The 22549-nt window shown below is 39.8% G+C and overlaps 1 protein-coding gene and 1 pseudogene across 5 annotated transcripts in view; one reads left to right on the top strand and one right to left on the bottom strand.

Moving 5' to 3' along the window:
• The window catches only part of PPP1R16A (protein phosphatase 1 regulatory subunit 16A), a 116020-nt gene that overhangs the window by 80975 nt on the left and 12496 nt on the right, over positions 1 to 22549 (bottom strand). Inside the window, exon 1 of one of the 5 annotated variants that reach the window (XM_043978103.1) lies at positions 11885 to 11907. The exons of the other annotated variants lie outside the window; for them this stretch is intronic. The gene's annotated coding sequence lies outside the window, so the exon portion shown is untranslated. Of the gene's footprint in view, positions 1 to 11884; positions 11908 to 22549 lie in introns of those variants that run through there. 5 annotated transcript variants of the gene reach the window in all.
• On the top strand, positions 16231 to 16605 carry LOC122736091 (annotated as a pseudogene).

Genomic DNA, 22549 nt, shown 5'->3' with positions numbered 1-22549 from the left:
TCACTGATGACACCAGGAAAAGTAAAATTCAAACCTAAAGTCATCAAAAACATTATATTTTTCTAAAAGATCCTAATCAAGATGAGAGCTAACCACTTTAAATATTTATGTATCTAATAATTAAGCAGTCAGAATAGCTCAAAAAAATTTTTTATAGATTTTCTAGTCTCACTCTCAGAATATAAATCCACCAAAGAGTTAATGAGAAAGCAAATGCAGAGCTGAATAAGCTCCTAAACAAACTATATGTATATACATACACATATTGGTATATTACATGTATTTTTTAAATCAATAAATGGAGAATAGGAGAAACAAAGAACATACACTGTAGATACCCATAGAACAAATCTGCTATCTCATACATCCAGCAAATTGGCAAAGATGACCAAAAAAGTGAATAGTAAATGTTGGCATAGCTAGGGAAAGACAGGCACACTAATACACCCTTGATGAACTGGTACAACTATTGTGAATATCAATTTGGAATGGCACAAGTCACTAAGCCAGCTATATATCCTTTAATCAAGCAATACCAATAGTGGGGGAATATACCACAAAGAAGGATAGAAACAAATGTCTAATATGCACTAAATTATTCATAGCACAACTCTGTGATACCAAACTGGAAACAAAGTAGAAGCCTATTAACTGGGGAAAGGCTGAAAAAACTATAGGACATGAATGTAACAAAATATTGTTGTGAAGTAAGAACTTATTGAATATGATCTAAATATTCAGAGAAACATGGAAAGACTGATATGAAGTTGTACAGAGTGAAATAAGCAGAACCAAAGAAAACAATATACATATAAATTAATACTCCCTCAAACATTCTAACCTCCCAGTTCATTAACTTACTCATTTCCAATGTCTTACTCCTCCACCCTACCCCAACCACACTAAAGATGGTACATACCCTTGATCTTACCATCACTCATAAATGCACCACTTGCATGTTCATGAACTCTGAAATTCCCTTATATGTTCACAATCTATTGGGTTTCCACCTCTCCTACCTTCTAATACTAAACCCTACTCTGTCTCCACACGGTGAACTTCCAATCTCTAGACTCCTCAGTTCTCTCCTTAGCCATCACCCCTGAACTATCCACATTCTTCTCCTTCTCCACTTGATCCCTAGGTAAACCAGTTTCACTTTACACTGTCCTCTTCTCTAAAGTCCCTTGTCTGTTGACCCATATTACCTATTGTGTCCTTCCAAGCCTCAGCCTTGGATCACATCTGCTCCCTTCATCCCTATAAACACACTGCTGAACAAAAGTGAAGAAAATCACACAATCATCATGGTTGAGTCCACTACAAATTTATGTTACATAGCCTCAACTGGGCCCTCACTGCTTTTAGGCAATCTTTTTACACCTTCCTAATTAACTCATCCAATGGCAATTTCTCAAACCACATCCTTGATCTTACTGCATCCTTTGATACTGTCAATCACCCACTTCTCCTTGATATTCTCTTCTCTCTAGATTTTCTGGACACTACTTTCTCCTGGTACTCCTCCTACCTGGCAGTTTCTTCTCAGTCTTCTTGTCTGGATCTTCATCCAGGCCATGACTGCTAACCAGGGGTATCCCATAAGGCTCTATGCCGGTCCCTCTTCCCTTCTCCCTCTATACTATTTCACTTGATGATTTTATCAGTTCTCATGGATTGAACTACCATCACTATGTGGAGAATTCCCAAATCTACCTAACCTTCCCCAATCTCTCTGACCTCCAATTTTGCATCTCTAACAGCCCTTCAATCATTCTGAATAATCTATCCAGACTCACAACCTTGACTCCTCACTATCCTTCATCCCCTATATCTAACTTATTTTAGAGGCTTGTTCATTTCACCTTTGCTACACTTTTTGTCCAACACTCTCATACCACTGTGGTACAGGCCCACATCACTTCAAGCCTGAGTACTTCAATCACCTGCTTGTTGGTCTGCCTACTACAAGCCTCTCCTACTCCAGTCCATCATCTACTCAGTCATCAAAGTGATTTTTCTAAAGCCCAGGTCTGACCATGTCACCCCACTACCTCTATTTGGTATTTAAAACACTTTGAAATTAAACCCTCCCCCTCCACCCCTGCCCCGCCCCCTTGCCACACATACACCTTTTTCCAGTCTTCATATTATATCTTTCTATGCACTCTTCAATCCAATGACACTGGCCTTACTTTCTTTTCCAAGAATAAGACACTTGGGGCAGCTAGGTGGCACAGTGGATAAAGCACCGGCCCTGGATTCAGGAGTACCTGAGTTCAAATCTGGCTTCAGACACTTGACACTTACTAGCTGTGTGACTCTGGGCAAGTCACTTAACCTCCATTGCCCCGCAAAAAAAAAAAAAAAAAAGAATAAGACACTCTTCCCAACTTGAGCTTTTTCACCGGCTGCACCCTAATGCCTGAAATGCTCTCCCTCTTAATCTAAGCCTCCTCGTTTCCTTCAAGGTCCAGTTAAAATCCTACCTTCTACAGGAAACCTTTCCTACTCTCTGTTAATTCTAGTGACTTCCCTCTGTTGATTCTTTCCTATTTATCCTGTATATAATTTGTATATAGTTGTTTACACATTGTCTCCCCTATTAGATTGTGAGTTTTTGCCTTTCTTTGTATCCATAATACTTAACATGGTGCCTGGAATGTAGTAGATATTTAATAAATGTTTATTGGCTGATTGACTACAACAATGTAAATGAAAATATTATTAAAAGGAAATGGAAGTCTGAGTCAATTTTTAAACAACTGATGGGCCTAAAGAACAGATAATGAAACACAGTACTCTCTAATCATGGCAGAAAAACAGGAGCATACTGGAGTAGAATGCTTAATACACAGATAAAACACTGTATAGATTGTTGCATATGTAACAATGGAATCAGTATTTTTTGCTTGTTTTTGTTAGTCAGCATACATTTATTAAGTTCTTAGGATAAGCCAGGCATTGTGCTCCTCAGTGTTATAGAATAAAATATAAAAGCAAGGTAGTCCCTGACCTCAAGAGATTATTAGATTAATCTATTAGATTATGACACACATGAGTTCAAATTCCATCCTATCCAATTTCTATTTTATTCTCAGACTTTTGGTACTTCATGTTTTTTTCAAGGCAATATCTCTACTAACCACTGAACTATGACACAGCATGCTCATAGATAAGTAAATACAGGATATTTACAAAGTGATGAGAGAAAGGGCACAACCAACAATTGAGGGAATCAGAAAAGGTCTTTTGAAGAAATGCTACTTGAGCTGAGCCTTAAAGGTAGCTAGGGGCTCCAAGAGGCAATAAAAAACAAGGAAGCGTATTCTAGGTATGGGATACCCTGTGCAAAAGCACAAAGGTGAAAGAGGGAATTTATGTATGGGTAATAGCAACTAAGCCAGTTTACCTGGAACACAGTGTGAAAGTACATGGAAGGGAATAACATGTAATCAGCCAGAAATAAGATAAGCCGGAGCCAGAATAACAAAGGACTTTAAACATACAGGAGTTTGTTTCTTTTCCTAGAGGCAAAAACCCCACCAATTTCAGGAATGGCTAAACAAATTACTGTATGTGAGTGTAATGGAATATTATTATATTATTATCACTTTCAGAAATGAAGAAAAGGACAGTTTGTGAGAAAAGACCTGAGAAGATTTGTATGAATTGATACAGTGAAATAAGCAGAACCAGGAGAGCAATGTGAACAATGCTTACAATACTGTAAAGGAAAACAACTTTGAAAAGCTTAAGAACTCTGGTGATAAAGCATATTTCCTATGTCCTGACAGTGGTGATGTACTGTAGCTACAGAATAAGGCATACATTTTCAGAAACTATCAGTGTCTTTACTATGTTTATTAGTTTTAGGGAAGGCTTTTCATTTGGGGGAGGAGAAAGAATTGAGGAGGAGTGGGTTTGGAGAGACAACGATTAAAAGAAATAGAAAGGGGCAGCTAGGTGGAGCAGTGGATAGAGCACCAGCCCTGGAGTCAGGAGTACCTGAGTTCAAATCCGGCTTCAGACACTTAACACTTACTAGCTGTGTGACACTGGGCAAGTCACTTAACCCCAATTGCCTCACTAAAAAACAAAAAAAACAAAAACAAAAAAAGAAATAGAAAGCTAAGATTGTCAAAGGAACATTTAAAAAATACACAAAAGAGTCAGTAATGCTAATTTTTTGTTGTTGTTCAGTAGTTTCAGTCATATCCAACTGTTCACAACCCCATTTGGGGTTTTCTTGTCAAAGACACTGGAGTGGTTTGCCATTTCCTTCTCCAGCTCATTTTACAGATGAGGAACTGAGGCAAACACGTTTAAGTGACTTACCCAAGGTCACCCAGCTAATAAGTGTCTGTGGCTAGATTTGAATTCAGGAAAAGAAGTCTTCTGACTCCGTGCCCGGCACTCTTTCCTCTGTCACCTAGCTTCCCTAATGCTAATTTAAGAAGTATTTATTAAACACCTACAATATGTCAGGCAGACACTGTGCTAATTACTGGGGATATAAAGAAAGACAAAAAACAATTTCTACTCTCCAGAAGTTCACAGTCTAATGGGAGGGACAACATGAAAATAATTATGTAAGTTCTTCAGATGTTCAGAGGGAACAGACAAGGTAATGTTGGTATTACTATGTTAAATTTAATATATATCCTAAAAAAAACATGATAATAAATGTAATAGGTATAATATACATTTCATGGTTTCATATACATTCTTTTTTTCCTATTTTTTACATATGGAAATGTTATGTTTCTCTGTGTGTGTGTGTGTGTGTGTGTGTGTGTGTGTGTGTGGCAATTGGGGTTAAGTGACTTGCCCAGGGTCACAGAGCTAGTAAGTGTTAAGTGTCTGAGACCGTATTTGAACTCAGGTCCTCCTGACTCCAGGGCCAGTGCTCTATCTACTGCGCCACCTAGCTGCCCCCGAAATGTTATATTTCTTGATGTTTATCAAGTTCATAACTTTGAAAAGGAAAAAACATTTAAATGAGGAGTTGGATTAGATGTCCCATAAAATCTCTTCCAGCTTCAAATTTGTGACATCCTATGACACAAAATATGTATTCAAAACCATGAGCTAAAATTCAGTGCAAAAACAATAGACTAATTTTCAGGAAAAACAAGTATTAAGATATGCCCTCGGGCAGCTAGGTGGCGTAGTGGATAGATCACTGGCCCTGGATTCAGGAGTACCTGAGTTCAAATACGGTCTCAGACACTTAACACTTACTAGCTCTGTGACCCTGGGCAAGTCACTTAACCCCAACTGCCTCACTAAAAAAAAAAAAAAAAAAAAAAAGATATGCCCTTGGGGGCAGCTAGGTGGCACAGTGGATAAAGAACCAGCCCTGGATTCAGGAGGACCTGAGTTCAAGTTTGGCCTCAGACACTTGACACTTACTAGCTGTGTGACCCTGGGCAAGTCACTTAACCCCCACTGCCCTGCCAAAAAAAAAAAAAAAAGATATCCCCTCTTACAGGGACTGTCTTTTGTCTCTTTTTGTATCTCCAGTATTAGCACATAAAATAGGCATTTAATAGATGCTTACTGATTGCTTGCCACCCCTATTTGTCATTTTCTTAGCAACAGCACTAAGGCATGATAAAGTTAAAGGAAAAACTATTGGCAACCAATAAGTTAAAATATAAATGCAAATAGCATACTTAACTAACTAAAAAAAAACCTAAGTCAACAAAAAGCTTCCAGTAATAAATTAATACAGTCAGGCTACAATAAAAACAAACAAAAAATTCAACACTGTAATATAATAGCAATAAGAATGAAGAGAAATAACAATAAATCTTTACAATCATGTCAAAATGGTAGATAAAGCACTGGCCCTGGATTCAGGAGGACCTGAGTTCAAATCCAGCCTCAGACACTTGACACTTACTAGCTATGTGACCCTGGGCAAGTCACTTAACCCTCAATGCCCTGCAAAAACAAAAACAAAAAAACAATCATGTCAAAATGTATCAGCTATTGGGATATTAGTTTATCAAGCAAAATAAATAAGAGAGCTATATCAAAGCAACTCAAAAATGATTTCAACAAAAATTAAGAAAACTAAATGAAGTCTCTCTTTGTTAGGTTATGTCAATATAATAAAAAACATCAATTCTTGTTAAACAAATGCATATAGGAATAAATGACTGGTTATTCAATAGGTTTGATAAAATCATGACAAAATTCCTTTGGGGAAGTAGGTAGGAAAAGGGAAACAGAAGAGCCACTAAGAAAGAAGAGAGCTGGTGGAAAGCAATTTATCCTTGGAGGTTTTTATGATATACTATTAAAAAGTAATTACTCTAATTACTAGAGAAAAATATAGAAAAGTAGAGCAATAATACAGAAAGGACATGAACTTAGTCTGAGGCAGTAGAAGATTCTTAACCAGGAAGGGGTCTATGAACTTGCTTTTTTAATAGTTTGGTGACCATATCAATATAATTGGTTTCCTCTATAATCCTGTATATTTCACTTTTTGCATTTAAAAACACGATTCTGAGAAGAAATCCATGGGCTTCACCACTGCCAAGGGGTTTATGACAGAAAAAAGAACCCCTACTATAGATTATAACCTATAAATGATTAGTTTAACCTGTGCCTAAAAAAACCACTGAATCAATTTATAGTTCTACCAACATATACTGGCATGCCTAAACCTCTGGGGCAGCTAGGTGGCTCAGTGGATAGAGCACCAGCCCTGGAGTCAGGAGTACCTGAGTTCAAATCCGACCTCAGACACTTAACACTTAGTAGCTGTGTGACCCTGGGCAAGTCACTTAACCCCCACTGCCCCGCAAAACAAAACAAAACAATAAATACCTATAGGCACAATAAAATTATATCTTTAAAAAAAATAACCATCAGGAAGAACTGTAAATAACTTAACTATTCTCAGCAATACAAAGATCCAAGACAATCCCAAAGGACTAATGATGAAGCATACTATCCACCTCCAAAGAAAAAACTGATACTGATTGAACAGACTGAAGGATGCTATTTTTCACTTTCATTTTTTTTCTTTTATTCAAGTTTTCTTGTACAAAATGACTAATATGGCAATGTTTTACATAATTGCACATGTATAACCCACATCTAATTGCTTACTGCCTCAGGGAGTGGGGAGGGGAGAGAGGGAAGGAAAGATAAAATCTGAAACTCAAAACTATAACTTAAATGTCTATTATTAGGGAAAAAAATAACCATCAGAAACTACTGATCCCCATGAGTACCTTCTCATCTCTATAAAAACTTAATAAGAATGGTTTGTGTACATAATGACATATAGTCTTAAAACCATGAGTAGGAAGTAAGTAGACTTTTGTCAAGGATTGTCCATACTTGGAGAGATCAAGAGACTGTAAGTTCCTGCTGGTGTTAAGGGCTAAAATTCTAGCTAGTCTGTCTAAAATATCTAATGAGTGGTCGCCAATAAATTATAAGCTTTAGCAAGAGTTAGACTTTTAAGCATTTATCAAGGAGAATAAGAATTTGGTAAAGAGAGAGAAAGGCCTAGATTCCTATCTATTAAAGGGAGAGCACATTTCTAGCTCCGCTCTCCACCAGAGTCCAGAGGAAAGAGAGTGAGACCGAGCGCCAGTCTCTTCCTTCTTCCTCCCACTAGCCCGCGTCACTTCCTGACGCCAAAGAAAAGACTCCTGGTCTTGCCCTCAAAGACCTTCACTTCATGGGCAGAACTCTTCTACAGTAAGTCTCCAGCAGGTGGCGTCATTCCAATCGTTACACTGGCTTTGTTGATATGTCTTTTTTATTTTGTAGAATAAAAGTAAAGACATTAATAAAACAAAGTATCTACAAGGCAGATATTAATATCATATTAGAAGGGCAGCTAGGTGGTGAAGTGGATAGAGCACTAGCCTTGGAGTCAGGAGGACGTGAGTTCAAATCTGGCCTCAGATGCTTAACACTTACTAGCTATGTGACCCTAGGCAAGTCACTTAACCCCAATTGCCTCACCAAAACAAAAACAAAAACAAAAACAAAAACAAAATATCATATTAGAGAGGGGGGCAGCTAGGTGGCACAGTGGATAGAGCACCAGCCCTGGATTCAGGAGGACCTGAGTTCAAATCCGGCCTCAGACACTTGACACTTACTAGCTGTGTGACCCTGGGCAAGTCACTTAATCCCAAATGCCTCACCAAAAAAAAAAAAAAAAATCATATTAGAGAGAAAGGAACAAGCATTGATACAGTGCTTACTATGTGCCAGGCACTGTGCTAAGCAATTTACGAATATTCCCTCATCTGATCTTCACAACAAGCCTGCAGCTTATGTTATTATTACATATTATAATTTCATAATAATATTATTGTTATTGTTATTTTACACAGAGGTAAAGTAACTTGTCCAGGGTCATACAGCCAGCAAGTGTCTTGGGCCACATTTGAATTCAGGACTTCATGACTCCTGGCCCAGCACTCTATCCACTGCACCACAGCCATTAACAAAAAGACTATGATAGATGAGACTACAGAGATAAATGTTCAATTACCCATTGAACACCAATATAAGTAAGATATAATATAAAATAAGGGAAAGTGTTCACACAGACTTAGGAGTATGTGTGTTTGTTTGGTTAGCCTGCTTCTAGAAGTGCCTCAACACTTTGGAATATGCATAGTTGTTCTATGACTATATTTTTGTTCAATCAGTGAATGGTGAAGGAAAGGCTCTTTCCTTGGCTTTTTTGAGCCAAAGTAAGCTTAGATAGCAAAGGCCTGGGGCTCAATGGATAGAATGCCAGATCTAGAGTCAGCAAGACATCTTCCTGAGTTCAAATCCAGCCTCAGACACCTATTGGCTGGGTGACCCTGTTCAAGTGACAATCCTATTTGCCTCAGTTCCTCATCTGTAAAGTGGACAAGCAAACTACTTCAATATCTTTACCAAGAAAATGTCGAATGACTGAAATAACTGAATGACAACACCAAACAAAAGGCCTACGGATATGCTGGAGCCAGTTTAAAAAGGCTTGTGGGGCGGCTAGGTGGTGCAGTGGATAAAGCACCGGCCCTGGATTCAGGAGTACCTGAGTTCAAATCCAGCCTCAGAAACTTGACACTTACTAGCTGTGTGACCCTGGGCAAGTCACTTAACCCCCATTGCCCGGCCCAAAAAAAAAAAAAAAAGGCTTGTGAGTGTTTAATTTTCAGTCTCAAGTAATTCTTGTTCATTCATTCATAGATAGTGTACTTATCAAATTTACAAATGATACAAATGTACAAAACAACGGACCAAAGCTAATAAAATAAAATTAGGTACAGATAAGTCAATCAATAAGGTAACATTTTTAAGTGCCTACTATGTGCCAACAGAAAAATTAAGCACTGGCCTTGGATTCAGGAGAACCTGAGTTCAAATCCAGCCTTAGACACTTGACACTTACTAGCTGTGTGACCCTGGGCAAGTCACTTAACCCTCATTGCCCCACAAAAACAAAAACAAAAAAACACCAAAAGACAATAAAGAAAGAAAACAACTCTAAATATGAAGAAGTTGATGTTCTGTCTAGCCACGTTTCTCCATTCTTTCTTTGAAAAGTTGAACTTTAAACCCAAGTCAAGACTTTATGTTTAGATTTAGACTAATGATCTGGTCTGTCAAGATCTTTTTGGAACCTGACTCCATTATGTTAGCTTATCCTCCTAGCTTTCAGTCATCTGAAAATATGAGAAGCATGCTATTTATGCCTTTAGCCAAGTCACTGATAAAATGTTAAACAAAAAGAGTCAAACTCATATCACTGGGGTAGGAACTATCATTGACTTTTCTTTGAATCCAACCATTCAACAAGTTCCAAATCCACCTATTATCTAGCCCACATCTCTTCATTATGTCCATAAAAAGAGCAGGAGGAGATTTCATCAAGTACTTTATTAAAATCTAGGCAAACTATTTCCCTGATGTATCAGTCTGGTATTTCTTTTAAAAAATGTTGAGGTGGAATCAAGATATCAGAATGAGAGGTTGCAAATTTTGCCACAGCTCCCCTCTTTCACAATGACCTAGAAAACACACCAAACCAAATTCTGAGTAACAAAGTCAAGAAAAAGTCAGTCAGTCATTTTCCCAGCCTAATGCAATTTAGGAAGGTAAGACAGAGAGGTCTGTGGACATTAGGGTGGAGGCTGAGCAGAAGGGCAGTACAGCTATGTAAAGGGAACAGGGTCATGTCAGCAGCACTGGGCTATGGTGGCGGCAGGAAACAACCCAGGACCCAACAGAAAGGACACTGAACACCTGGTCGGAATGATCCCATGGTACCCCACGATAGAACTGGGAGCAAGAACAAGTGCCATCAAGTAGCTCTGTCATCCATTATGTAGTTTCAAGTCACAATTCCAAGACAGAAAGGAGTAAGGGCCCTACCTCTGTAAAGAAGCAGAGGACAAAGTAGGAGGGCAGAAAATAGACCTCTTTCTTCCTGGAGCACAGTATGTTGGAAGCACTGAAAATTTATATGCCCCTCAGAGCTAGCTGGGAAGGCAGTAGAAGGACATAAAAGACAAAAGCTCTGGCTAGTCATCCCCACCCAGGGGTGAGCAGAACCCAATTCTAACATAAAGCCCAAAGTCAAGAAGTTGGAAAAATAATCAAGTAATTGGAAAAAAGGAACCCAACCATAAAAAGCTACTATAGCAACAGAGAAGTTCAAGACACAAACTAAGAAGATGACAATGACTTAAAAGCATCTAAAGGGGGCAGCTAGGTAGCACAGTGGATAAAGCACCAGCCTGGATTCAGGAGGACCTGAGTTCAAATCCAACTCTAGACACTTGACACTTACTAGTTGTGTGACCTTGGGCAAGTCACTTAACCCTCATTGCCCCCCCCCATCTACAATTAAAGCCTTTAAAAAAAAAAAACTCAGATTGGACACAAGTCCAACAAGAATTCCTAGAAGCACTAAAGAAAGATTTTTTTAAAAGAAAAACGAAATCCGGCCTCAGACACTTGACACTTACTAGCTGTGTAACCCTGGGCAAGTCACTTAACCCCAATTGCCTCACCAAAAAAGAGAGAGAGAAAGAGAGATAGAGAGAATTAACTGGGGGTAGCTAGGTGGTGCAGTGGATAAAGCACTGGCCCTGGATTCAGGAAGAACTGAGTTCAAGTCTGGCCTCAGAGGCTTGACACTAGCTGTGTGACCCTGGGCAAGTCACTTAATCCCCACTGCCCCAGAGGGGAAAAAACAGAGAAAGAGAATTAACAGGGGGCAGCTAGGTGGCGCAGTGGATAAAGCACTGGCCCTGGATTTGGGAGGGCCTGAGTTCAAATCCAACCTCAGACACTTGACACTTCTAGCTGTATGACCCTGGGCAAGTCACTTAACCCTCATTGCCCCACAAAAAATAATAATAAAATAAATAAAATAAAGTACATTTAAAAAGAGAATTAACAGCTTGATAAAAGAAGCAAAAATAATAATAATGAAGAAAATGACTCCGTAAAAATCAGAATTGGCCAAATAGTGAAAAAGGCACTAGGTGGTACACTGAGCCTGGAGTCAGTAAGACCTAAGTTCAAATCTGGCCTCAGATACTTACTAACTGGGTGACCCTGAGCAAGTCACTTAACTCTGCTTACCTTCATTTTTCACTGGTAAAATGATCTGGAGAAGGAAATAGTAAATCACCCCAGTATCTTTGCCAAGAAAACCCTAAATGGAGTCACAAAAAGCTGTACACTATTGAAATGACTGAACAACCAAAGAAGCATAAAACATCACTGAAGAAAAAACTCCTTAAAAATTAGAATTGGTCAAGTGGAGCCTAATGACTCCACAAATCATCAAGAAACAATAAAACAGGCTGTTGCATCTGCTGAGAAAGCTCCTTACCTAAGGCGAAGTCTTGTTGCGTTCTGGAGCGGAACTTGGTGAGCTGTAGGTGTGATTGCCCACAAGCCCCAGTTTTCCTGGAAGGGTGTGAGCTTCCAGAACTCACACCAGTCAAGTCTGGTATGCGCTTCGGTAGGAAAAGGGCTGCTCTCCCAAAGCTTCTCCAAATCGTGGTCAAAGAATTATTGGCTAAGAGAGAACTATTGAACTGGAGGCTAACTGTGTGAAAGTGACACACAAAATTGTAAAAGAATCTTGAAGGGAGATTATTATTCTTAAAAATAAGGACGTGATCACCATTGTGTGAGGTTCCACTTTTCTGCCACTTACTGTGTGGCTTTAGGCAAGTCACTTCATTTATTTGTGACTCAGTTTAATAATCTGTAAACTGAGGGGATTAAATGAAATTTTCTCAAAAAAACAAAAAACAAATAAAAATAGTAAAATAAAGTCAAAAGACTGAAAAAATACAAGAGAAAATGAGGGGCAGCTAGGTGGTGCAGTGGATAGAGCACCAGCCCTGGAGTAAGGAGTACCTGAGTTCAAATCCAGCCTCAGACACTTAACACTTACTAGCTGTGTGACCCTGGGCAAGTCACTTAACCCCAATTGCCTCACTAAAAAAAAAAAAAAGAAAGAAAAAAAGAAAAAGAAAATTAACGCTTTTTTTTTTTTTAAAACGTAGGTAGAAACATCTATGTCAAGAGCTCATACAACCTGGAGTCACAGTATCTGGGTTTAAAATCAGGGTCTGCCATTTACTAACTGTATGACGTTAAGGAAATCACTTTAACTTTTATGAATCTCAGTTTCCTCATCTGTAAAATGGAGATAGCATTCAAGGCTAATATAAGACTCAAATGGGATACTGTATATAGGTAGATAGATAGATAGATAGATAGATAGATAGATAGATAGATAGATAACAATATCTATAGATTTCCATACATACATATGCCCATTCACTTGCATACCTACATATAGTGGTTTGAGAGAGAAAGAGAGATGCACACACACTTGCATATGCACACATTTCTCAATGGTCATGATAATGTTCATTGGCCCCAGAAACTGACAGTTATTTCAATTTTCAATTCAACTAATATATTGAACATGCCTGAGAATAGGAACCAGAACCTGAGAGGCAGAGAGTGAGGAGAGGCTTTCACAAGAACCTTGAAACCCAAACCAATGGGTCCTGATCCCTGAGTACTGGGTAGAATCCCCTAAGAGACTCAGGGTTAGACTCAAGCCTAGATTAGGTTAAGATACTAATTAGAGGTAAAGATCAATCAGTCAATATACATTTATTAAGTGCCTACTATGTGCCAGGCACTGGGCTAAGCCCTTACAGAACTTTATGTAAGGGGGTAAATGTCTTATTCATGGTGATAGTGTATTAGGATCTAGATACTCCTCATGACAGAGTTGACAAGGCTTAAAAGAAGATCTATCTCTGTCTATTCTACAACTGACAAGCTTAAGTGTCAGTGTATTTTCTTGTTTTATTTTATACTTCCTTCCTCTTATCTCATGGTATTATTAATCTCAATGGTGTGTGCACTGAATTAAGGGGAGAAGGGTTTGCTGACACTACCCCAGAGGGTCAGTGGGAATATCCTCTCTCTCCCCTGAGGGCCTGGTAAACACTGGTTGCAATAAGAGAGGGAAGGAAGGAATGCCCTAGAAGAAAGGCTTTGGGATGCAACTGGGAAGCTGTTCCCAGGGCATTTCTTTACCCACAGCTGCCTTGTGGGCAAGACAAGGTGGGGATTAACACAAAATAAAGGAGTGAAACACAAGAAGAGAAATCTGAAGCTGGGAAACAGAAAACTTCCTGACACCAGGAGCTAAGTGGGGTGGGGGAGTTAGAGTGAAAAGAGGAGAAAGGGGGAGGGGAATAGGCAGAGTAAGCCTTTATGTAGATTATATTATGTGCCAAGTACTGTGCTAAGTGCTTTACAATTATTATCTCACCTGATCCTCACAACAATCCTGAGAGGTAGGTACTATTATTATTCTTATTTTACAATTGAGGAAACTGAGACAAACAGCAGTTAAGTGACTTAGGGTAAAATAACTAGAATAGTGTCTTGAAGCCACATTTGAATTCAGTCAATCCTCCATCCGCTGTACCACCTAGCTGCGTAGAGGAGGGGGGAGGGGGGGGGAGGGAGAAAGAGTAGCGTCCAAAGGATGAATATTTTTCAAAGTACTGACTCAAGATGGATAGGATACTCTCAAGAATTAAAACTGTTAACCAAAGTAGAAATGATTCCAGTGAAGAACAGAATTGTCCAAAGAAACTAATGTGGCTACAAAATGAATTCATCAACCAATTTTTATTTTGGAAAGACCTATCTAGAAGAAAGAGACAAGGACAGTTAACTAAATATAACTATAAAACTGTGGCAGAATACCGTAAGAATGCCAAGGATGCTAATGTTTAGAAGAAGCCGAGATTTCAATAGATACCAAAGACAAGAACAAAGGCTTCTTTAGCTATGCTGGGGACAAGAAGATCAAAGAAAGGAGAGACCCACTGCTGGGCACAGTGGGGACAATAAGATAAAGAGAAGGCAGCATCGTGGAGTTCTGAAGTCTTTCTGCCAAGAAAATAATTTTTAGCATAGGAAGTGTGGAAGAAAAATAGTAACAGAAATGTAACTTATGTTAAATGATGAGATACTTAGAGAATACTCAATTACTCTCATCTAGTCCCAAGACACCAAACACTTTTAAGAAAGTCCATTCTATAGTACTGAAAAAAAATGCAGTCATGATTGTTAAGCTGCTGTTATCATAGAGAATGGGGGAAATGTTAAAGTCAAGCAAATACGGTGCTGATTTTCAGAAAGAGAAAGAAGGCAGATTCTCCAAACTCATCTTGGTGAGTCTACTTTCAATTCCTGACAAAATTCTAGAACAGAGATTCTTAATGTTTGTTTGTATCATGGACCCCTCTGGCAGTCTGGTGAAGTCTATGGGCCTGTTAGTCAATCAGTCCTATGGGCCAGACACTGTGTGCTAAGTGCTTTTCTGTTCAGTAGTTTCAGTTGTGTCTGAATCTTAGTTACCCTGTCTAGGGTTTTCTTTTTTCTTTTTCTTTTTTTTTTAAACTTTTTGTGGGGCAATGAGGGTTAAGTGACTTGCCCAAGGTCACACAGCTAGTGTCAAGTGTCTGAGGCTGGATTTGAACTCAGGTCTTCCTGAATCCAAGACCAGTGCTTTATCCACTGCGCCACCTAGCTGCCTCTGGGATTTTCTTGACAAAGAAACTGGAGAGGTCTGCCGTTTCCTTTACAGATGAGGAAACTGAAGCAAACAGGGTTAGGTGACTTACCCAGGGTCACCCAGCCAGTTAAGTGTCTGAGGCCAGATTTGAAGTCAGGAATATGAGTCCTCCTGACTTTAGGCCCAGCACTCTATCCACTTTGACACCTAGCTGCCCTGTGCTAAGTCCTAGGAATACAAAAAGAGGCACAAGGCAGTCCCTGACCTCAAGGAGTTTACAATCTAATGGAGGAGACAAGAAGCAAACAAATCTGTACAAACAAGTCGTATAAACAATAAATAGGAAATAAAATGGGATTTTAGTTAGGACTTGAAGAAAGCCAGGGAAGGCAGTAGGTATAGAGAAGCATTTCAATCGTGGAGTGTTTCAAGCATGGAGGGAAGCCAGAGAAAATGCTTGGAGCCTAGACATTAAGCATCTTGTTCATGGAACAGCTAGGAGGTCAGTGTCACTGGATGGAAAAGTACATGTCAGGGGGTCAGGTCTAAGAAGACTGGAAAGATAGGAGGGGGCTAGGTTATGAAGGGCTTTGAATATCAAACAGAGGAGTTTGCATTTGATCCTAGAAGTAATGGGAAGAACTGAAGTTTATTGGGGGAGAGAGGTATGCAACATGATCAGCCGTGTGCTTTAGGAAGATCACTTTAGTGGCTGAATGGAATGGCTGAATGCTCTAAGTAGGGAGAGTTGAGGCAGGCAGACCTACCAGCAGCTACTGCAATAATCTGGGTGTGAGGTGATGAGAACATGCACCAAGGTGATAGGAGTGTCAGAGAAGGGGGCATATTCAAGAGATGTTACAAAGGTTGTAGCAACAGATAGGATATAAAGGTGAGAGATAGTGAGGAGTGGAGAATGACATCTAAATGCCTGAAGGGCTGGTAGGATGGTGTTGCCCTCTATGGTAATTGGGAAGTTAGGAAAGGGTGAGGGTTTGGTGGAAAGATGTTGAGTTCAGTTTTGGACATGTTGAGTTTGAGTTTAAGATGTCAGTTTGAGTCCAACATCTAACCGTGGAGGTGGCAGCAGCAGGAGTTCCTGGAGCCTCACCATGCTGCCCAAGGACGATAAGAAGAAGAAAGATACCAGCAAGTCAGCCAAGAAGGACAAGGACCCCGTGAACAAGTCTGGGGGCAAAGCTAAGAAAAAGAAGTGGTCCAAGGGAAAAGTGTGAGACAAGCTCAACAATCTGGTTCTGTGTGACAAAGCAACGTATGACAAACTCTGCAAGGAGGTCCCCAACTATAAACTTATTACCCCTGCAGTGGTCTCAGAAAGACTGAAGATTCGGGGTTCTCTAGCCTGGACAGCCCTCCAAGAACTGCTTAGTAAAGGTCTGATTAAGCTGGTTTCCAAACACAGAGCACAAGTGATATATACTAGGAACACCAAGGGTGGAGATTCTCCAGCTGCTGAAGATGCATGAAATGGTTCAACATTTTTTTTTTTTTTTTGCGGGGCAGTGGGGGTTAAGTGACTTGCCCAAGGTCACACAGCTAGTAAGTGTCAAGTGTCTGAGGCCGGATTTGAACTCAGGAACTCCTGACTCCAGGGCCGGTGCTTTATCCACTGCACCACCTAGCCGCCCCCCGTGGTTCAACATTTTTGTGTACATTTTCTTTTTTTGTTTGTTTGTTTGTTTTTGTTTTTGTGGGGCAATGGGGGTTAAGTGACTTGCCCAGGGTCACACAGCTAGTAAGTGTCAAGTGTCTGAGGCTGGATTTGAACTCAGGTACTCCTGAATTCAGGGCCAGTGCTCTATCCACTTCGCCACCTAGCTGCCCCTTGTGTACATTTTCAAAAATAAACTTATTGGACTTAAAAAAAAAAGATGTCAGTTTGAGATATCTGAAGGGCATTTGGAGATGCAAGATTAGAAGTCAATATAAAGGGGGGCAGCTAGGTGGCACAGTGAATAAAGCACCAGCCCTGGATTCAGGAGTACCTGAGTTCAAATCTGGCCTCAGACACTTGACACTTACTAACTGTGTGACCCTGGGCAAGTCACTTAACCCCACTGCCCCGCAAAAACCCTCCAACTACCCCCCCAAAAAAAGAAGTCAACATAAAGGTTGGTGCAAAATAGACAGATTTGAGAATCTCCAGCATAGAGATGGTAATTAAAACCATGGGAGCTGATGAGATCATAAAATGAAGTAGTATAGAAAGAGAAGAAAAGAGGGCCCAGGACTGAACCCTATGGGACACCAATGGTTAAATAGAGTGAACTGGAAGAGGATCCAGCAAAGGAGATTGAGAAGAAGAGGTCAGATAGGTAGAAGAACCAGGAGAGGGTGGTATACTGAAAACTAGAGAGAAAAGAGTATCAAGAAGAGGGTGATCAACAGTGTCAAAGGCTGCAGAGAGGTCAAGGAGAATGAGGATTGAGAAAAGGCCATTGGATTTGGCAACTAAGAGATCAATGGCAACCTTGGCAAGAGCAATTTCAGTGCAACGATAACACTGAAAGCCAGACTGTAAGGGATTAAGAAGTGAGTGAGGAGAGAGGAACCTATGAGTAGAAGGATCTGTCATAGTTGGCCTTTTCAAGGAGTTGAAGCACAAAGAGCAAAAGGGATACAGTTATAGGATGGAAGAATCAAATGAATTTGGGTTTTTTGGGGTTTTTTCAGGATGGGAGAGACATGGGCATATTTGTAGGTAGTAGAGAACAAGCCAGTAGCCAGAGATTAAAAATAAGTAAGAGGGGGGATGGCAATCTGTTGAAGATGATCGAAATGGAATGGGATCACTCGAATAGGTAGAGAGATTAACCTTGGTGTGCAGTAAAGCCAGGCATGCTGGCATACCTGTAGTCCTAGCTACTCGGGAGGCTGAGGCTGGAGGATCACTTGAGCCCAGGAGTTCTGGGCAGCCGTGTGCTATGCCGATCAGGTGTCTGCACTAAGTTTGGCATCAATATGGTAACCCCCGGGAATGGGGGACCACCAGGTTGCCTAAGGAGGGGTGAACTGGCCCAAGTCGGTATGCAGTAAAGCCACCTCAACATATGGGACAGAGGTGAAGGAGGAGATACTGGCAGAAGGCATATAAATGATGTGAAATGGGGGAAGGGGAGATGAGGGAATTCACAGCAAATGGTCTCAATTTTCTCTGTAAAATATGAGGCAAGTTTCTCAGCTGACAGAGTTGGGGGAGGAAGAACTCTGAGGAGAGATGAAAAGGTTTGAAAGCACCACTGTGGAGAGTGGGATAGTGAGCTGACCTCTACTCAGAGTTAATTTTTTAAAAATTCATAATCAAAGAAGATGCTATGGTTTCACATGTATAATTGGTACCATATTGCTTGCCTTCTCAGTGGGTGGGAGAGGGGTTGAGAGAGAGAAAAAAGAATTTGGAACTCAAAACATAAAAAGAGAAGAATGTTTAAAATACATAATAAATTAGAAAGTTTTTAAGATGATAATTTTCATTCAGAGGTTAGTGAAAATAAAGATGTAATTGTTTTCCTATCCAACTTCACAGACCCCTTTGAAATCCATCTGCAGACTCCTTTGAGGTCCATGGATCCCAAGTTTAGAACCCCTGTTCAAGACTGTATTAGAAAGAGAAAACAAGACACCTCTGGTAAATAACTTGGAATTATGCGGAGAAGTTACTAAACTACTCATACTGTTGTTACAGAGATTCTGCTACCAAGAATGTACCCTAAAGAGACCAAAGATAGAAAGAGAGGTCACGGGGCAGCTAGGTGGCACAGTGGTAAAGCACTGGCCCTGGACTCAGGAGTACCTGTGTTCAAATCTGGCCTCAGACACTTGACACTTACTAGCTGTGTGACCCTGGGCAAGTCCCTTAACCCCCATTGCCCCGCAAAAAAAAAAAAAAAAAGAGAGAGGTCACATAGCGATTGATACATAGTGCAAATGACACCTCATATAAAGAGGCAGCTCTGGCCCCTGTCAGTTACTAGTGTCTTCCTCTCTAAGGTTACTTTAATTTATTTTGGATGCATCTTGTATGTACCTATTTGCATACAGGCTGTCTTCTCCATTAAAATTCAAGTTTATTGAGGGCAGGGGCTATTTTTACTTTTTCTGTGTATCTCTTCTGCTTAGTGCCTGGTATATAATAAGTGCCAAATAAATGATTATTGTTTTTGGTTTTTTGGTTTTTGTTGTTGTTGTTGTTTTTTTAAGTGAGGCAATTGGGGTTAAGTGACTTGCCCAGGGTCACACAGCTAGTAAGTGTTAAGTGTCTGAGGCCAGATTTGAACTCAGGTACTCCTGACTCCAGGGCCGGTGCTCTATCCACTGCGCCACCTAGCCGCCCCAATAAATGATTATTGATTGATTGAAATAACAGAACAAAAATGGTCAAGAGGGACTCACATAAGCAGCTTGCTACAGTGGAAGTCATAGGCCTTGGATTTAAAGGACCCTGGGTTCAAATCTCATTTGGATACTTTTTATCTATGTCATCTCAAACAAGTCATTTAACTTCCATGGAAGTCAGTTTATTCATCTGTAAATAAAGGGGCTGGATGTTGTTCAAAATTATTTTTCTTTCTTTTTTTTTTGTAGGGCAACTGGGTTAAGTGACTTGCCCAGGGTCACAGAGCTAGTAAGTGTCAAGTGTCTGAGGTCACATTTGAAACTCAGGACCGCCTGAATCCAGGGCTGGTGCTTTATCCACTGTGCTACCTAGCTGCCCCCTGTGAACCCATGAGTTAAAGCCCATGCTAAATAAGGAGACATAAGGCAGAACCTAAATGAATTAAATTCTGCAAACAATTATCTATCTGGCTAAATGCAAGACATACTCAACAGTGGGGATACAAAGACAACAACAAAGCTGTACCTGCCCTCAAAGAGCTTACATTCTGCTAGGAATATATGGCATGCACACTGGTAAGCATAATACAAGGCAGAAAGTTAAAAAAGGCAAAGGAAAGAGCTGATAAAGTATTATAAGAATGATTAAGGAAGGAAAAAAGCCCTATCAGCAGGGGCATCAGTGAAGGCAGGAGGAGTATCTGAGCTGAGGCTTTAAGGAAAATATGGAACTTACAAAACAGATATGAAGAAGGAAGGCATTCCAAAGCCAGGACAGTTAATATGGAGAGATGAAAACAGAAGAAGGCATGTGGAATTCAAGGAGGAATTTAGCCAGAACACAGAATGTAAAAAGGAGAGAAATGTGAAGGAAGGCTGGAAAGAGAGGCTGGAGCCAGATTGTAAAGGGCCTCAGATACCTGCCTAAGGAGTTTGTGTTTTCTCCTAAAGGCATTTCGAGCAGCACAGTCAAACTTGTCCACTAACAAGATTATTTTGGCAGCTGTGGGAAGGATGGATTGGAGTGGGGAGAGCCTGGAGGCAAGGAAACCAGTTAGGAGACTAATATGATAGTTCAAATGAGTGGTGAAAAGAGCCAAAATTAGGGTGCTGACAAAGTGAGTGATAAAAGAAAAATGGTAAGAGATACTGTCGAAGTAGTATCACAGACTTGGCCGGTGATTGATTATGAAGGTTGTGGGAATTTATTTTGATTTGGGACCCTGCCTTTGGGCTGAGATTAAAAACCCCTGAGGGCCTAAGGCTTTTTAATCTCAGCCCAAAGGCAGGGTCCCCAAATCAAAATAAATTCCCACAGGGTTCATGTGAAGAATAGGGAATAGTCAAAGATGATTAAGGGTTATGAATCTGAGCAGATAAGAGGATCACAATGACCTCAACTGAAATAGGAAAGTTTGGAGAAAGGAAGGGTTGGGGTAAAAGATGATAAGCACACTTAGGCCATAAGTTTGAAAAAACCATATTATATAATAATAAAATTAAAATACATACTAATAACAATATATAATATAATATAATAATATATAATAATAGCTAACATTTATACAGTAACTAAAGTTTTACAAAGCTCTTCATATATATTTTCTCACTTGATCCTTATATCAACCCTGCTTAGTTGTAATATCCAGTTGGGAGAGAAGAGAGGCAGGGACATCAATTAGGAGGGTTTTACAATAGTCCAAATGACTGGTAAAAAGACTCTGAATTAAGGTACTGACAAAGTGAGTGAAGAAAACAGGAAAGATGCAAGAGATATTGTGGAAGTAGCATCATAAGACTTGACCTGTAATGGAAAATATTATTATGCCCATTTTACAGATGAAGAAACTGAGGCTAGGAGAGATTAAGTGATTTGCTCAGAGTTACACAACCCTGAGTTGTCTGAGGCAGGATATTATATTAGGTCTTCCTGAGTTCCAGGACCATCACTCTATCCACTATACCATGTCCAGCAGATAGATATATCCCAAAACTATATACATAGTCCTCATCCCTTGCCTGAATTCTTTTTTTTCCAAATAATAAACATTTTATATTTAAAGTTTTGAGTTCCAAATTCTATCCCTCCTTCCTTCCCTTCCCTCCCCCCTCACTGAGGCAGTAAGCAATCAGATATGGGTTATATATGTGCAATTATGTAAAACATTTCCATATTAGTCATTTTGTACAAAAAAACTCAAATAAAAGAACAAATGAAAGAAATAGTGAGAAATGGCATGCTTCAGTGTGTGTTCAACCAATATTAGTTCTTTCTTTGGAGGTGGATAGTATGCTTCATCATTAGTCCTTTGGGATTGTCTTGGATCATTGTATTGCTGAGAATAGTTAAATCATTCTTAGTTATTCATCAAACAATATTGTTGTCACTCTGGTTCTGCTCACTTTACTATGCAGCAGTTCATATAAGTCTTTCCAGGCCTTTCTAAAATCATCCTGCTTGTCATTTCTTATAACACAATAATATTCCATTACAATCATATACCACAGCTTGTTCAGCCATTCCCCAATTGATGGGGATTCCTTTGATTTCCAATTCTTAGCCACCACAAAAAGAGCTGCTATAAATATTTTTATACAAATAGGTCTTTTTCTCTTTTTTGGGATGTCTTTGTCTTACCTGAATTCTTGCTCTACATTTCCAACTGTCTGCTGGTTATAGATGAGATAACAAAGGGAGATCATAGGCTCATTAATTTAGAGCTAGAGGAACCTCAGAAGTCATCTAGAAAAATCCTCCCATTTTAAAAATAAGGAAACAAAGATACAAAGCAGTGAAATGACTTGCCTGAGATAGTAACAGAAGAAAGAGAATAGAGAGAGAAAGAGAGAGACAGAAAGACAGAGAGGAGAGATCGAGACCTAAGGCTTTTGCAATATGTCCCCATGACATGCCCAGCATGCTCTCCCTCTTTACTTCCACATCTCAGAATCCCTACTACCTGTAAAGGCTCAGCTCAAGTCCTATTTCCCAAACAAGGTTTTTCCAGACCCTCCCCTCCCACCTCAGTTCTCAGGGTTCTCCCACATATCCAACTCTAACAAAATCATTTTGTA

The sequence above is a fragment of the Dromiciops gliroides genome, chromosome 1 (genome assembly GCF_019393635.1).
Source record: "Dromiciops gliroides isolate mDroGli1 chromosome 1, mDroGli1.pri, whole genome shotgun sequence".
NCBI lineage: Eukaryota > Metazoa > Chordata > Mammalia > Microbiotheria > Microbiotheriidae > Dromiciops > Dromiciops gliroides.
Note: the sequence above shows the minus strand (reverse complement) of the source record. Positions and strands in the feature narration are given on the sequence as shown.